At 39.3% G+C, this 19,120-nt stretch overlaps 1 protein-coding gene across 4 annotated transcripts in view; it reads left to right on the top strand.

The window, feature by feature from the left end:
• Window positions 1-19,120, top strand: part of mast2 (microtubule associated serine/threonine kinase 2) — a 416,446-nt gene that overhangs the window by 212,739 nt on the left and 184,587 nt on the right. The gene's annotated exons all lie outside the window — the stretch shown is intronic.

The following is a 19,120-nucleotide window of genomic DNA, read 5'->3' as shown; positions in this document are numbered from 1 at the left end:
TGGCTCCTGGAAAGGTGATGATGGATTTGTTACCTTCTCCGGAGAGATGATCAAACATTGTGAGAAAGAATGTATTGGCTTTAGAGGTGGTGGTGCAGGAGACATACATTTAGTTGATTCTAGATATGAAAGAGTTAGTTTATGAGGAGAGATGAATAGCCTGGGACTATAATCATTGGAGCTTACAAGGATGAGGGGGCCTCTTATGGCGACATGAAATTACAGTTAAGATAGAAGCAGGGATGTTGTTTCCACTGGCAGGTGAGACTAGAACTGGGGGACATTACCTCAGGATTCAATGATGTAGAGACAAGGAGGAATTGCTGTTCCCAGATATTGAGTATGTTGAATTCTCTACTGAAGGTAGCAGTAAAGGCTGCATTTGAATGCATTTAAGATTTAGATTTTTAAGAACAGGGAAATAGAATGGCAGATGAAATGGAGTCCACAGCCAGATCTACCATAATTTATTGAATGGCAGCTTAGGCTCAAAAGGCCAGATGTCCACTCCTGCTATTAATTGACCATGTCCTGCACTGTTAACATTCAAGGATTCTGTGATACACAATATGAATTTATATACAAGATTTAAAATGGTGTGGTTTTAAGAGAAAATGTAAAATATTGCCATTCTATTTGTTCATCTACTGTCCATAGAGAATCGTTTACAGGAAAAACAGCTGTTTAATGCCTGTGATTGTAGAGTAATGCACCATTCAAGCCATAGGTTGCATTTCACACTGTTTATTATGCTTTGTGCAATTATGGACTTGAAATTAACTATTCTGATTTATTCCAAAGATACGCTGATTAAGCGGACTTCAATACAGGTGTGTTGCTTCACCCAGTTTTTAATGCGGGTTCCTGCAAAATCTCTCTGATGGCTCACTGCCAAATCTTTCATCTTGCTTATTTTTCCTGTTGCTTTCCTGCAGGCAACCTATTGACTGCAAGCAGTACTATCACTCTCTTTCTTTGTGCTGCACATCCTAGTATCTTAATTCCTCATTTCATGTGTGATGAAATGATGCTCCCCTCCGTACAGATAGCAGATTTTAAACCTAATTCAAATATTATGTATAGATATTAAATTGATGTCTTCAGTTATGACATTTCTTAAGATGGCCCCTCTATATCTTACAAACCAGCTGCTAAATCTTCCGGAAACACAGGAGACGGTAGAATCTGGTGCATAAAATGAGCTCCTGGAGGAGCTCTGCAATTCAGTCCTGGTGCAGGGTTGCAACCAGAAATGTCAGCCATCCCTTTGCTTCCACAGATGTTGCCCAACCTCCTGAGTCCCTCCAACAGCACATTTTTGTAACTCCGTTTTGTGTATGACCCAAAACACTGTCATAATTTTAAAAAGGTTTAAAAAACTATTTCTATCGTAATATCACGAGTTTCCTATTTTCTATTGGGAGCCCAATACCATGATGCATTTTAAAAAAAATGAATATGGTCAGTATGTATTTGTGTGTGTGTGACTGATTTACTTTGCTGTTTGAGTAAATTCACTGATAAAAGGTTCAAATGATTTGATCATGTCAAAGGGAGTAAGTATTCTGAATGTTTAGCTGCTCCCATCAAAACTGATGAGTAGTTCCCTAACTGCATTATGTTGACTAATGCTCCAATGAAGGGTCCACATCTTGAAACGTTTATTTTGAATTACAAGATTTTCAGTTTTTATGCTATATAATTTCCTTAATTTGTTTTTTCCCTTGTGAGTTGGGAGATATTCTTATTTCTTCTACAGTTGTTGTTGAACTCGATAATTATAATAACAACTGAGGCTAGTGATGCAATTTGTTTTTCTGACTGTACAACTTGTGTTGGAAAGCATCAAGGTTATCAAAAGTGCAGGAGAAACTCAGCAGATCACATACTGCTCTTAATAGAAAAAGATGCATAACCAATGTTTTGGGCCTGAGCCCTTTGACAAGGTATGAGCAAATAGTAGGCAAGTGCCTGTATAAAAGGGTGAGGGGACGAGTAAGGGGAAGAGCACAGGCCAACAGATCAGAGGTGCGGATTGGTGGGAGGACAGAAGAGAAAAAAATCTGGGAAGTGATAGGGGAGAGCTCTTTGGATGGAGACGGAAGGGGGTAGGGAGCAGGAGGAAAGGAGATAGAAAGATAGGGGGGGAGAGAGAGAGAGAGAGACAGAGACAGAGACAGACAGACAGACAGGGGAGGGGATAACAGAAACCAGAGGAGTTGATGTTAATGCCATCTATTTGGAGAGTTTCCAGATGGAATGTTAGGTGTTGTTCCTCCAGATTCCTCGGTTGGCTGTACACGAGGCCATAGACAGACACATTGATGTGGGAATGGAGTGCAAAATTGAAATGGTTGGCCACTGGGAGGTCCCTGCAAAGGACAGAGCAAAGGAATTCAACGAAACAATCTGCATCCATTTTCTCCGATATAGAGGAGGCCACAGCAGGAGCACCGGTTGCAGTAGATGACCCCTGCTTCATTTGGAAGAATTATTTAGGACTCCGAATAGTGATGAGTGAGGACATGTGAGCACAAGTGGAGCATTTCCTGCAGTCACATGAGTAGGTTCAAAAGGGGTGATTGATAAGAAGGCATAATTGGACAAGGGAGTCACAGAGGTAGCAGACCCTGCAAAAGGAAGAGAGGGGAAGATGTGTCTGGTGGTGGGACCACGTTTTAGGTGGCGGAAATTGCAGACAATATTTGGATCCAGAGGCTGATGGGGTGGTAGGTGAACACAAGGGTATCCTGTTCTTATTGCATCTTGCAGCGGAGGTGACAAGGTTAGGTGTATGGAAAATCGAGGAGATGAGGTTAAGGGCTGAGTTGATGGTTGTCGAAGGAAAACCATGTCTGCTTCCAGGACACAAGTCTTCAATGTGAGATCATCTGAGATGTCCTCCTTCAAAAAAATGTGGCCTCCCCTCCACCATCCATCAACTCAGCCCTGACCTGCATCTCCACAATTTCCTGCACACCACGAGGATGAACATTTACTGTGAACTTTCATCCTGACTTTGGTAGATGAACACTCTCCAGACTTTCTCTCTAAACCCACCAACTCTCACGTTTACTCCTCTTAACACCCTGTCCATGGTCAGGATTCCACCATTTCTTCAAATTTCTCCGTCTCCACCGCATATGTTCCCAGGATGATTTCTTCTGTTCCACATCATCTGAGAAGTTTTCCTTCCCCAAATAAAAAAGTGGCTTCCCCATCACCCCCATCAGCTCAGCCCTTGCACGCATCTCCTCCATTTCCCCCCTCTTCTCCCAGATACAACAAGGGCAGGATTCCCCTTGTCTTCATCTACCATCCCACCAGTCTCCCCAGCCAGCATATTATTGCCTGCAATTTCTGCCACCTCCAACGTGATCTCACCATCAGTCACATCTTCCCCTCTCCACGCAACACAGAGACCGCTCCCTCAGTGACTCCCTTGTCCACTCATCTCTTCCCACTAATCACCTCCTTAGTACCTCCCCCCTGTGACCACAGGAAATGCAACACATGCACCCACACCTCCTCCCTCACCCACCACTTGGCGCTTCAAACAGCCTTTCCAAATGAAGCAACACTTCACTTGCGTACCTGGAAGGGTTATTTCTCCATCTGGTGCTCCCACTGTGGCCTCCTCTAGATTGGAGAGTTTGGATGCAGAACTGGGAGATAATTTCATTGAGCACCTTCACTCTGTCCACTGCAAGAGCAGAGACCTCCCAGTGGCCAACCATTTAAACTTTGTGCCCCATTCCCGCACTGACATGTCTGTTCATGGCCTCATGCACTGCCAAACTGAGACCACCTGCAAAATGGAGGAACAACACCTAATATTCTGTCAACAGTACTTTTGTAGTACTGGCCCCTCCTCCCTCCCTTTCCTGCTCCTTCTGTCTGCTTTCCTTTACTCCAGACCCTTTCCCCTCTCCATTCAGAGTTATCCCTTACCCCTATCACTTCCAAACTTTTTTTTTCTTCTGCCCTCCCCCATTTACCCACCACCACCACTTGCCTGTTGTCCAATTCTCCTCCCTCTGCCTATCCCTCCACCTTTTTTTATTCCGGCACCTGCCTGCTTTCTCTTAGTACCTTGACAAAAGGCTCAGGCCTGAAACTTCAGTTACATTTGCTCTAAAGAAGGCTGTGTGGCCTACTGACTTTCCCTAGCACTTTTGTGTATTCAACTACAATCACAGCAAGTGGTTAACATCATGGATATCATGTTCACTTACAGGCTTCACCATTTACTCTCCCAACACATTTACCATTGACAGCCATATATAATTGAAAAATGCTACAGTTTACCATCGTTGTGGGCTTCAAGTACAAACGTACCACTATAAAAGTAATAGAACTAACCAACTATTCTCTGCAGCCAATACTTTATTGATCTTTTAAGTACTCATTTTCATTTAAATAACTGCATCCAATCATTATTTACTGGCAGTATTAATACAGTGAATCCCCGATTTTACGTGCCCTGATTTAATGCCATTTCGGATATAACGCGATGGACTCTGGAGTCGGGCTGCCAGCAGGAGCGGGGATCTCGGGCTTCCAGATTGATTTTAAAATGCATGCAGACTAATTTGGCTGTCCAAATAAAAGAGAAATGGAAATGATGTAGCTAGGCAAATTTAACAGGGAAATGCAGTGAAACCCCCCCAATTTAGCACGACCCCACTTTTTTCATGATGAGATTTTATGGACCCCAACGATTTCACTATATTAGGTAGAGCCAGAACCTCAAGTGGAACAAGACATCCACAGGTCCTCTTAGGATGTTGACGATGAAGGTGACTGCATTTTCCAATATAGCATGGTATAACACACAGGAATAGGCCCTTTGGCCTATATGTCTGTACCAAACATGATGCTTGTTTAATTAAAACTCTGCTGCTTCCATGTGATACATATTCTTCCAAACCCTGTATGTTTATGTGTTTATGTAGAAGTGTCTGAAATGCTATTATTACATCTGCTTCCACTATGATTCTGGCACCTATCATTCAGTTAAAAAAAATAGTCCTGCACAACTCTTTTTAAAATTTCTCTTTTCTCCTTTAATGAATCTCATATATTTTATAAATCCCATCAGAGAAAGCAACCCAAGACTGTGCAACTTCTCCTTGCATCTCATGCCCTTCAACCCAGACCACATCATGATCAATCTCTTTTGTGACCTTTCCAAAGCCTCCACATTATGCACCATTATTCTCGATTTCTTGATTCTTGGATATTCAAGGCAAAGGAACTTATGGTGAACATGAGGCTTTCTGAAACCAGTATGGAGTCCAAGGGTGAACTGATTGGAGGTGGACTCCTGGGTGTTTTGTTCATTTATGTTAATGTGACACAGTAACCTTTTATGGGATTCATAACATAAATAGAACCAAGATATTATAACAGAGTTGGATCTGTTAAGCATATAAGTAGATTGAAGTTGAGTCCATTAGGTAATTATCTGAGAGTTAAAGCAACCTCACTCAGCTATTGGCACAGTTAACAACTCCAGGAAGCAGATGGAAGTGATTGAATAAAGAAATATTCATGTGGTGGTATAATCACTGTTAAAATGTGAATTATTGAATCACATTGGCTAAGTAAAACACTTTTCATGAATCAGAACTGAAATCTGACTCCATGAGTACAGTTGAATTATGGCATCAGATCTTAATGCAGAAGTTCTATCTCAAAAGTGTTCCACTGCTTGGCCACACAAGCACTAACATAAGCTGTAACTGATGACACCCAGCTGGTAGCTGTCCATCATTACACTATAATTAACTACTCGAACTTACTCAATATAAATGATCTTAGTGGATTTTAATAACGGAAAATACTGGAAGTATTCAGCAAATCACACAGCTTTTTTTTGGAGAAGGAAATTAGTTCATATTTCCTGAGAATCACAATATTTAATTTTGCAATGCTGCCATTGGCACAGAAAATGAACTTTACTGTCTCAGCAGATAATATTTAAATGTGGCTTAAGCAGGATATGATTGCAGGATTTGGCAATAGAATAGGTAATTTTGCAGTTCTGTTGCTAACCACTTGACACGATCAAACCTGTGTGTATTTTTAAAGATGACTAATGATTTGATTTAAGCAGAATAAAAAGCAAAGTGAGATTCTTGCTAAACTGCCAATTCTACTGCTTCTGGTTTTGTGTGGCTTAGCAAACTGTGACAGTGTGTTTGACCTAAAATTACCAGTCAAATTCAATTTAATTTAATTTAGAGATGCAGCATCCTTCCAGCACACGAGCCCACACCACCCAAATAGATCCATTTGATCAATTAACTTAGTCAACCTGTACATCTTTGGAACTTAGGAGGAAATCGAAGCACCATGTAGAAAACCCACAAAGATTGATATACAATTTGATTTGCAAGTCTGTTAAGGTGTCTGTTCAGATAAGACTCGGAGTAAAGCTTAATTTAGTGAATAGAAAGAGCACAATGTAAGTTCTTGTATGAACCAAGTTACAATGTCATCAGCACTGCTTCAAGATGTTTTTTTTTGACATTTGCGAACTGTAAACTTGAAGTTCAGTCACGATTCACGGATAGTCCTACCTCAAGAAGGCCTTCTTGTTCAAGAGAGGGGTGTTGGAACTCACAAAAATTAAGAATAGAATAAGGAGAGGAGGGTTGACCAAAATTTGTGCCATTCCTTCATGGGTAATTTTGGTAAGTATCCCTGATTGCCCTCAAGAGGTGATGGTTACAAATGAACATTGAGCAAAACCTTTTCAGAGGTCACCTCAGGGACTAACCAAATTATTGTTGATTTAATGTGCACCTGAGCAAACTGAGTACATCACAAAGATGAGTCCTTTCAGCTCATGTTGACTCTGTTGGTTATCTCTGCTAATCCACTTTGCTTGCATTAGGCCTGTATCCCTCTACACTATTCCTATCAAAGGCTCTGTCCAAAATCCTCTGGCAGCTTGTTCATTATATTCTTCTCTGTCAAAATAAACCTGCATTTCCTGTCAAGGTACAAAATGTACAGCAGAACAACAAAGTACAAAACAGATTTTACTGAGTCACACCAGTGGGAATGAGCAGTATTGTAGGCAGGTAGACAAGGTCACCTCACTAATACTGTTGAACCTCATTCAAAGAACCCAGTTGGGGGGTACAATATTTAAGGACCATTCTTAAATGCAAATTAGTGAGGTATCTCTTTGAAGCCCCTTTCACACTTGCATCCCAATAAATCAGCCTTCAGTCTCCCTGGGGAATTGGCCTTTCACACTAGACTACTCCTAACTGGAACATTGAATGCTTTCACACTTGCAAGGGTTTATCTCCGGCATTTGACCTGTTCTACCTTTAATAGGAAATGCCTGCAATGCAATTGCTCATTTCACACTTGCCTGATCTCAACACCGGCATCTGCAGATGCTGGGGATTGCCAGCCTCAAACCCAAGTACAATCCCTGGCATCTGCAAATGTCGGCATTGAGCAGATTTTGCTTTCACACTTGCTACTTTAAAAGCTGATTGGTGTTCGATTCCTGGGATCACTGGCAAGTGTCAAAGGGGCTTGAAAGTATTGATATAAGTTAAGGCATTGCGGTCAGTGTTTGCACATTTCGAAAAACAGGGAAGTGGTTGACGACAATTGGCTTTTCACATGTACCTATTATCAGATGCAAGGATCGACAATGAGATAGACAACAGACTCGCCAAGGCAAATAGCGCCTTTGGAAGACTACACAAAAGAGTCTGGAAAAACAACCAACTGAAAAACCTCACAAAGATAAGCATATACAGAGCCGTTGTCATACCCACACTCCTGTTCGGCTCCGAATCATGGGTCCTCTACCGGCACCACCTACGGCTCCTAGAACGCTTCCACCAGCGTTGTCTCCGCTCCATCCTCAACATCCATTGGAGCGCTCACACCCCTAACGTCGAGGTACTCGAGATGGCAGAGGTCGACAGCATCGAGTCCACGCTGCTGAAGATCCAGCTGCGCTGGATGGGTCACGACTCCAGAATGGAGGACCATCGCCTTCCCAAGATCGTGTTATATGGCGAGCTCTCCACTGGCCACCGTGACAGAGGTGCACCAAAGAAAAGGTACAAGGACTGCCTAAAGAAATCTCTTGGTGCCTGCCACATTGACCACCGCCAGTGGGCTGATAACGCCTCAAACCGTGCATCTTGGCGCCTCACAGTTTGGCGGGCAGCAACCTCCTTTGAAGAAGACCGCAGAGCCCACCTCACTGACAAAAGGCAAAGGAGGAAAAACCCAACACCCAACCCCAACCAACCAATTTTCCCCTGCAACCGCTGCAACCGTGTCTGCCTGTCCCGCATCGGACTTGTCAGCCACAAACGAGCCTGCAGCTGACGTGGACTTTTTACCCCCTCCATAAATCTTCGTCCGCGAAGCCAAGCCAAAGAAAGATTATAATTAAAAGATATGAATTTGTAGCATAGCTGGTTCCACCCTAAGCAGAAAACCATAGATACCAACAATAGTGAGGAAAGGTATTAGGTTGAAGGTCTGTGAAGCCTAGGTCTCATTGGCGCCTTCAGTGTATTTATGCACATCTTGTAGCTTTTGACAGCTAGATCATGTCTGACAAGTAGTGAAGTTGATCAGCCGCATTTGGGCAGGATGCCGATTTAAACTGTCAGTTCATTGTTGTTAACACATATTAATACAAAATTTAAAAAAATCCTTAATTACTTGCGTTGCAGGAATGTAGCGCCTTCTTGAAAGTTTTCATTATATCTAGCATAATTTTTGTCTAGCATAATTGTTCAGATCTCTGACAACACCTTTCTCGAAGGGCACAGAATCCCTGAATTCCATTTGGGACACGGAAGGGTTCCAATTCACAATTTAATTTTTGAGAATGGAAGAATATCTGTGGGAATGGCCTTTATGCTGGTACAGCTGCTCCTCTTCAGCAGACAGACAGCATTGTAACACGCCAATTCAGCCTGACAAGTCCATCCCGCCCAATTTATGCTCCGTTAATCTATACCCCTGGTACGTTTTGAAGGGTGGGAAGAAAGCGGAGCCCCCAGAGAAAAACCCATGCAGACATGGGGAGAATGTTCAAACTCCTTCCAGACAGCGTGGGATTCGAACCCAGGTCTGGTCCTGATTGCTGGCGCCGTAAAGGCATTGCGTTAATGATTTTTTGAAGTTACAGTGGTTGTAATTGCTATATTTTATGACTAGAAATTATTTTTTTAAGTGTGAAATAAAAGGTATCAACATTTAAGTATAAAATAGGCTTTGTTTTAGATAATTTGCCCAGCTGTAAGTGATTAGAAGCAAGTCATCATCACAGAGCAACATTCATATTTATAACTGTCTTACCAGGCTATAATGTTTGGTAGGTGCGGTACTGTATTCTTCTTTTGAATTCCAGTTTTTTCCACTTACAATGGGGTTATCAGAACTCAACCCCATTATTAAGTCGAGGAGCACCTGAAATTATATTACATTGGGTCTCTTTTAGAATAGCAATGACAAAAAAATACTTATAAAATTGGAATAAACGTTCTAAATTGAGATGAAGCCTATTTTGCGAATTGAGAAGTGGTTGACCAGGGAGGTTAAAATTTTTCTCAGGGACCATAATATTGCTTTCAGTTTAGGTGATAGTGTACTGAATAGTGCGGCTAGAGCCAACCTGAGGAGAGGTATCAAGGATGCTAAAGCAGCCTATAGGAGGAGGTTTGAGGACTATTTCAACAATAATAAACCATGGCTAATGTGGCAGGGCATTCAGCACTTCACCAATTATAAAAAACCACAGCCGCATGACTTGATGGTGATGTTAGGCTGGCCGAGGATCTCAGTCTTTTTTTTTTTGCTCGATTTGAGGTGGAAGCTAAAGAGATGGATGCAACACACTGGCCCCTAACAGTCATGTCCTCACTGTGCAAGAACATGAGGTGAGATGGGTGCTTCGAGTGGTGAACCCAAGGAAAGCTGCCAGCCCCGATGGCATGTTAGGTGGGGTGCTGAAGGAGTGTGCGAACTATCTCTCTGAGGTCTTTACGAAGATTTTCAACGGGTCCCTGTCAAAATCTATTATTCCGTCATGTCATAAGGCTGCTATAATCATTCCACTGCCTAAGAAGAAGGTTATCAAGGGCCTCAACGACTATCATCCCATTGCTTTAACGCCAGTTATTATGAAATGTTTCGAGATGCTTGTTTCGCAGCACATTAAGGCCAGTCTCCCATCCACCTTTGATCCACACCAGTTTTCTTACAGGGCTAATAGGTCTACTGTGGATGCTGCTGCCATTGTTTGTCACTTAGCATTGACCCACTTAGAAAAACAGGGATACTATGTGAGGTTGCTTTTCATAAACTTGAGTTCTGCTTTTAATACTGTTATTCCAGGTAGACTGGTTGGTAAACTCACTGACTTAGGATTTTCCAGATCGATTTGTCATCGGATCATGGACCTTTTAACAAACTGTTCCCAGACTGTAAAAATAGGCACTCATTCTTCCGCTACTCTCACTTAACACTGGTTCCCCACAGGGCTGTGTGTTGAGCCCAATGTTGTATTCTCTTCATACCTATGACTGTCTCTAATACCATCATAAAATTTGCAAATGACATGACAGTGTCATTTCAAGGGGTGACGAGTCAGCCTATAGGGGCGAAGTCCACAGACTGTCAGTGTGGTGATCGGAAAATAATCTGGTATTGGATTGTTTGAAGATGAAAAGAGCTCGTAATGGATTGCAGGAGGAAGAGTATGGCCCCGGCTCCATTGTATATCAATGGGATCTGTGTGGAAGGGGTTACGACTTAAGTTTCTGGGAACATATTTGGCTGAGGATCTTTCTTGGACTATTTATACCACTGCTATAGTCAAGGAGGCACATCAATGTCTCCATTTCCTGAGAATCTTTAGGAACATTAATCTACAGGGTAAGTTATTGATGTCCTTCTACCACTGCTCTATTGAAAGTGTGCATTCCTGTGTGGTTTGTCAGCTGTACAGCGGCTGGGTTATCAACTGGCCCAGAAGATCATTGGGTGTTCCTTGTCTTCTTTGGAAGATTTATTTCAATCTCGCTGTATCGAAAGGCAGCTAATAAATATCCTTAAGGATTCTACTCACCTGGTCTATCTATTGCCCTCAGTAGACGGTATTGATTCATTAAATCATGGACGAACAGACTCAAGAGCAGTTTATATCCCAGAGCCATTCGAGAATTAAACTCCGCCAATTAGTGCATTTGCATTTTGTGTTGTTTTAATGCTGCTTTTCTTTTTCTTGTTTTTATTGTTTTGTATGTTCTTGCATGTTGTATTTGTGAGTACTACAGTTGCATTTTGAAAATTTCATTTGAGTTTTCTTATGCGGCGACAATAAAGTACTTAGTGGATTTTATGGATCAATAACAGCTGCTTGAGGGAAATTCATTCTCTGTGCAGTTGAAGGTATTTTAGGAAAGAAAATCTGCACCCACAAAACAAGTTGAATGACCAAATCCAGGCTATGTAATGATCATGTGCTTGGATGGTAGGAAGGTTGATAAGACAAAAAAATATGAGAAACAAAGAACTTACTATGAGAGGGTATAGTAAGCGTACGTAGAGAGTGGAATTAAATATGGAAATTAGGAATGCAGTGAAAATGAAATATTACTGACATGATTAAAAATTGAGGGCATAAATTTAAAGTGTTTGGTTGGAGGAACATCTGCAATTTGGTGCAACTCTGGAACTTGAAAAGTGGAAGATGCAGAATTCCTCATCACATTCAAAAAAAGTACTTGGATGTCAACTTGGAGATGCAACCTGCTGAGTCAGAGTGCTGGAACATAGAACTGTACAGCATGGTACAAACCCTTGAGCCAAAAATGTTTTGGTAGTGAAAAGAAACCCAAAATCAACTGGAAAAAATGGTTGATCAAGGACCAGAAATTTAACCCACGTGTTGTGAAGATGTGAGAATTGTTCTTTGTGAATATTTGCAATTGTCTACAAAAGCCAGGAGTGGAAGTGATTTGCAGTTAAGAAGATAGAGTGTGAAATATTGGATGAAATTAAATTTAGTATAAGAGTAACCATTTTTGGAAATGGTTAAGTCATTTTCCCCCAGAGGAAATATAACCCAGGCTTTTGAAGCAAGGGAGGAAATTATAGATTCTCTTCCTGTCACTCTTCCTTTCTCAATCCTGTCTGGTCTTTGGAGTGATGCCAGGCTTAGAGGAGACTGATAATGAATCATTGTTTAAAAAGGAATTAAGGGAAAAACCAAAAAAAAAGGAGACCAAGGTGGGTGGCCTAGGTATTGGAATCCTTTCTGAGGTACAGATTTACAAATGCACAGATTCGTCAAAGATCATCATGTAGATTTGTTCAGGGAAGGTTATAACTTGGTTGAATTTTTTGAGGAGTTAACAAAGCGGCAATTCTTTTGTAATCTATTTAAGTTTAGACAAAGGTTTGATGAGACATGCCATGATAGATGTTACAACATAGACCAGCAGCAATAGAAATTCACCAAGATGATATCTTCAAAACAATAATTTTTATTAATAATATAAAATCTTAATATAAATTTCCACTATGCGCAAATTTCCTAGCAACTTTCTTACCCATGGGTATAGGAAACTCAGAAATTGAACTTTCGCCTGGAAGTCACCACTTTTCTAAGACAGGAACATGACAAAATTAGCTTTCAGCTAAATTAGCAGTAAGGTTGGCTTCTGAAAGTTTGTTGAACAATTTCTTTAATGCAATCCACCACTCCCCCTATTTTTGTATCGTCTGCATATTTGCTTATCCAGTTAACCACCCCCTCCTCCAAATCATTAATATAAATGATAAACAATAAGGGACCCAGCATCGATCACAGGCTTCCATCCTGACAGACATTTGTCCACTATGACTCTCTGCTGTCTATCTTCCAGCCACCTTTGAACCCATCTCACTATCTCTCTATTAATCCCTAGTGACTAAATCTTATTATGTTCATAATCATATCGTTTTAAGAGATGGTTTGTGGTCGGCATTCCCTAACACATTTTATGTATGGTTCCCAAATTTGTTCGAATTATGCGTATTTGTCTTTCAGATGGTATGTAATTTTTTCTAATGGAATACACTTGTTTATTTCTGTACCACTATTGTATTTTAAGGCTTGTTCCCATTTTCCAGGTTGCACTAATACATTTTTTTGCTACTGCTCGTGCTATAATAATAAACCTTTTTTTGGGCTCTGTCTAATTTTAGTCCTAATTTTTTTGTCTCTTATATTATTTAACAGAAATTTTTTGGATCTTTTGGTATATTATTTTTTGTGATTTTGTTTAATATTAGGTTTAGATCTTCCCAGAAAATTTTTACTTTTGAACATGTCCAAATTGCATGTAATGTTGTTCCAGTCTCTTGTTTACAGTGAAAGCATCTATCCGATGTTGTTGGGCATCACTCCTTTAATTTATGAGGAGTAATGTATAATCTATGTAGCCAGTTATATTGTATCATACGTAATTTAGTATTTATCATTGTTCCTATACATAGTTCCTCCCATGTTTCGTTCTTTATCTTGATGTTTAAATATTTTTCCCAATTTTGTTTCAGTTTATACTTTGTTTCATCCTCTTCCTTATATTGCAATTTGATGGACATGTTGGTAATACATTTTTAAATTATCATTGTGTCTGCGATTAAATATTCATAGCTGCTACTTTCTGGTAATCTCAAGCTATTTCCCAGTTTATCTTTTAAATAAGTTTTCAACTGGTAATATGTAAACATTGTACCTTGTGTTATTCCATATTTATCTTTTAATTGCTCAATTGTTAATAAATTATTTCCCAAAAAGCAATCTTCTATCTTCTTGATTCCTTTTCTATCCCATTCCTTGAAAAATAAATTATCTATTGTAAAGGGGATTAATGGGCTTTGTGTCAATAACATTTTTGGTATTTGATTCTTTATCTTTTGTTCTTCCAAGTGTACTCTTTTCCATAATTTAAGTCTGTGATGTAGTACTGGTGAATTATTGTATTGCACCAATTTTTCATCCCATTTATCAAGTATATGTTCTGAGATATTTTCTCCCAATTTGTCTAATTCTATCTTAGTCCAATCCAGTTTTTCTCCCCTCTGATAAAGATTTGATAAGTGCCTTAACTGTGCTGCTCTGTAGTAATTTTTGAAGCTTGGTAGCTGTAGCACCCCCTTGTTTGTAACTCCATGTTAATTTTTCTAGCGCTATTCTTGATTTCTTACCTTTCCATAAAAATTTCTTGACTATTTTCTTCAGTTTTGCAAAAGATTTTTCAGTCAGGGGGATTGGTAACGTTTGGAATAGATATTGAACCCGTGGAAACACATTCATCTTAATATAGTTTACTCTCTCTATTAAAGTTAATGGTAGCTCTTTCCAATTCTCTAAATCTTCCTGTATTTTTTAATTAATGGTTCATAGTTTAGTTTATATAAATGTTTTAAGTTGTTATCTATTCTGATAACCAAGGAAACATATCACCTGTGATTGCCATTTAAAAGGGGTTTCTTTTTTAAATACTGAATAATCAACTTTATTCATTGGCATCAATTCGCTTTTATTGGTGTTAATCTTGTACCCTGATATCTCTCCTTACTCTTCCAGTTTCATATATAGTTTTTTTTATTGACCTATCTAGTTCTGTTAAATATACTATGATGTCGTCTGCAAATAGGCTGATTTTATATTCTTTCTCTTTTATTTTTATTCCTTTTATCATAGTTTCCTCCCTTATCAACTCTGCTAGTGGTTCAATAACCAAAGCGAACAGTGAAGGGGATAATGGGCATCTTAATTTAAAGTGATCTGATATATATCCATTTATTACTACCTTTGCTAACGGACCATTATATAATGCTCTAATCCAGTTAATACATTTTTCCAGTAGTTTGAACTTCTGTAACTCTTTAAATAAATAATTTCACTCTAACCTCTCAAAGGCTTTCTCTGCGTCTAACTTAACAGCAACTTTTATTTATTTATTTGTGCTGCATGAATTAAATTGATAAGTTTACAAACATTATCAGCTGCCCGTCTTTTTTTAACAAATCCAATTTGATCTTGCCTTACTAGTTTCGGTACACAGTCATTCAACCTGTTTGCTAATAATTTTGCTATTAATTTATAATCGGTATTCAATAATGATATTGGTCTGTGTGACATTGGCAATAGTGGATCTTTTCCCTCTTTCGGAATTACTATGATTATTGCTGTTTTACATGATTCTGGCAAGTTTTGGGTCTCTTCCACCTGATTCATTACTTCTAGGAAGGGAGGGATTAATAGATTCCTAAAAACTTTATAAAACACTATAGGGAATCCATCTTCATCTGGTGCTTAATTAATATATCCATTCTATCTTGGTTAAGTGTGTTTCTTGCACAAATGCAATGTCGACTTTTTCTTTTTTTAGTAATGTCCGTAACCTCTTCCTTTTAATTTGGTTGTGTATTCCATTAATATTTATGGTCATGTAATTTAATGTACCCATCTTGTACATCCTTTTTGAATTCTCTCTCATCTCCTCAACTCTTCCATCTCTTTTTTCCATTATTTCTTTTAAAATTTATTTGCACATCTCCATACACAATGACATGATTATAAAGCAAATGATCCTGGAAACCCCTACTAAAAATAACACATAAAATATTCCTACCCGAAATAATGTTTAACTCCCCCCCCCCGTATTGGTTTGTCTGTGACTCCTTGCCAGACTCCTTACAACTCCCTTATCTATTTGGGTTGCGGTAATAGTGAACAGATTTTGCAGTAGCAGTTCTTCTTCCCTCTTAAACTTTATATTTACATTATTATCTTTACAACTTATTTCTATACATTATTTTGGTAGTTTTTTTTTAGTACTTCTCGTTTTGTTGTCTGTTCAGCAATTGTTCTGCAAAGTGTTGGGCATCTTTCAGGTCTGAGCACAGTCGATTTCTTTCTCCAGGAATGAATACTTTTAATACTGCTGGATGTCGTAGTATAAAGTTATAGCCTTTCTTCCACAATGTCTGTTTTGTCAAGTTAAACTCTTTCCATTTCTTTAAGAGCTTGAAACTAATGTCTGGTTAGAAAAATATTTTTTGTCCTTTATATTCCAGTGACTGTTTATTTTCTTTTACTTTATCCTTTGCCCGCTCTAATTTTTTTTCTCATTGTGTGTCTTAATAACTTTATTATTATGTACCATGGTTTTTGGTTTGAACGCGGTTTTGGTGCTGATTTCAATTTCGTCTTGTAGTTCTTCTGCTTCCAAGACTTGTGGGATCCATCTTTTTATTAATCCCTTTATGTCTGACCCTTCTACGCCATCCTGCACGCCTACTATTTTTATATTGTTTCGTTTGCTATAATTCTCCAACACATCAATTTTTTGAATTAACAGATCTTGTATCTCTTTAATTTCCTTGTCTCTATCCTTCAGCCTTTCTTTTAGTTCATTCATTTCTAATTTCACAGCTGCCTGACTTTCTTCCACTTCATCTGTTCTTTATCTTTTATCTGCTATGGCTAGCTCTAGTTTTTGCCTTCTATCTTCTGGTTTTTCTATTTTTATTTTTATTGTGTTAAATTCTGTTATTAAAATGTCTTAATGTCTTCATTTGTTCATCGAAATATTCTCTATCTATTTACTGTTTATCTTTTTTACCTTCCTCTTTTCCATTTAAGTCTTTATCTTTTTCGTCTCTTTCTAACCCCTTCTCTTGTCTTCTGTTTACGTCTTCTTGCCACGATGTCACCTGCCCAACTATCTCTGTCAATTCAATTTTGTCCCGTTGCTGGGCTCCCCTCCTGTCAGTGTTTTTTTTGTTATGCGCCCCGGTGCATGCACGGTTGTGTTTCTTTTTGTGGCTCAATGAGCCATTTTTGTAGTTCGTTCCGGGGAGGGCCATTGCCTAGCTGGTCATCTAATGGCTTCAGGGATCAGACATTATTTTTTAAGGTAAGGCCTACCTCTTTTCTTTCTGCTGTTTTCCTGTCTTCTTCTTTAGCTGTCTCTCTGGTCTTTTCCTTTTTTGGTGCCATCTCGGGTTTTCTTGGTTTCTTTATCTTTCAGGCCTTCTATGTTTTTTTTCTGTCCAGGTTTGTTTTTTCTTCTTTTTTTCTTTTCTCTGTGGAGGGCTGTTCTTCTCCAGCCACTTCTCCATCAGTGTGACATCACCCTTCCATATGCTATAAATCTTGAGTCACAGAATTAATTATCCTTTGAAATGTTCCTAGAGCATTCTTCATTCCAAATGGTAGAACACTTTATTCATATGAACCTGACAGGGAATGCAGAAATTTCTCCACTTCTCTATGTTAAGGGAACACACCAGTTACCTTTTAATAAATTAATCTTTGCAAGAAACTTTGCCTTTCAAACCTTGTCTACACAATCATCCACCCTAGGGATAGGATAAGCATCTGTCTTTGTTACCGCATTACCTTTTCGATAATCAGTTCAAAATCTAACTGTCCCATCTGATTTAGGCACCAGGACACAAGGTGAACTTCAATCTGAGATAGAACACCTAATGATGTCATTGTTTAACATGTATTCAATCTCTTGATCTACTAGTTTACACTTTTCAACATTCATTCTATATGGATGTTGTTTGATAGGTTTTGCATCTCCAATATCATGGCAAGCTACAAGTTCTCTGAGGCACACCTGAAAACGAGTTCCTAAATTTTAAAAGTAGTTGTTTCATTTGATCCTTTTCTTGGGCTGCAGATGAGCTAACTTATCATCCAACTTCTGCAAAATACTCAAATTAGATAGACAAACTGGAACAACGTTTTCTTTAAATTAACCCTGACAAGATTCAGCTTGTATTGTCTCATGATCCATAACCTCTTCAGTTTTATCAGTAACTAATACCTCTGGTGAAGGCTGCTTCTTGCTGACATCCAAATTCTCAAAATAAGGTTTTAACATGTTAACATGGCAACTTTGTGTTTTACGTCTCTGAACAGGTGTTTTAATTATGTAGTTGACTTCATTTGCCTTGGCCTCTATCTCATATGGTCGTGAAACCTGAGCCTAAGAGGTTTTGAATTGGTTGGGAACAAAATTAACACTTTATCTCCAGTTTAAAGATTCCCTCTTGCTTGTTTTTAATCATACCAGACTTTCATTTCATTTTGAACCATTTTCAAATTATCCTCAGCTATTTTACAGACTTTCTGCAAACTATCTTTAAACTTTAAAACATAATCTAATAAATTAAACCGCTCATCCTGACTCACCCATTGTTCCTCTAAGGTCCTCTAACTTGATGTCAAATACCAACTCAAAGGACTAAAACCTAATGATTCTTGTACAGACTCTCTCACCGCATGCAAGAGCAAATGGACAGCCTCATCCCAATCCTTCTCATTCTCACAACAATAGGTCCTCATCATGGTTTTTAGGGTCAAATGGAACCTCTCCAAGGCCCCTTGAGATTTTAGATGATATGTAGATGACATGATTTGTTTAGCCCCCAATGTATACACTAACTGCTGAAACAATCCTGACTTAAAATTACTGCTTGACTTTGAATTAGCAGACACTTTGTATCTTTTGTATTCTATTCCTCTGCACTAATGCTTTCATCAATTAATCACATCTCCGGGGACATGGGTTGGATCTTGACCTTCGACACTCTCTACTTGGTGTTTGCACATTCTTCCTGTGATGACATGGCCTATCCTCAGATGCCCTGGTTTGCTCCCATATTCCAATGATTGCTGGTAGGTAAAATTGCCTCTTTCTATTCCTCAGTGCAGGTAAATGTTGTGGAGGTGGTGCTGGGGTGGGGGTCAAAGCCAAAGGGAATTGATGGGAATGTCAGAGGGTACAGGTTGTAGGACCACTGGAAAAGAAGTTGATGATGGACTGCTTGGAGCCAGTTGGGACCTGATGGGCTGTGTGGCTGACTTCTGTGTCATAAATATGCAGGCAAATAAGTACCTTCTCTGCAGACATGAGGTTGATCTCACTTGACCTCGTGCATGCCAAGCAACAAACAGGTAAACATTGATGTAATGGGATGACTTGATGGCAATAAGCCTTCAAACTTTTCTGGTAACTTTGGACACCTGCTGAAGCTCTACTTTAAA

This window comes from Narcine bancroftii, chromosome 5 (assembly GCF_036971445.1).
Source record: "Narcine bancroftii isolate sNarBan1 chromosome 5, sNarBan1.hap1, whole genome shotgun sequence".
Taxonomy (NCBI): domain Eukaryota; kingdom Metazoa; phylum Chordata; class Chondrichthyes; order Torpediniformes; family Narcinidae; genus Narcine; species Narcine bancroftii.
The sequence above is the reverse complement of the archived record's forward strand: the minus strand, read 5'-3'. Positions and strand labels throughout refer to the sequence as shown.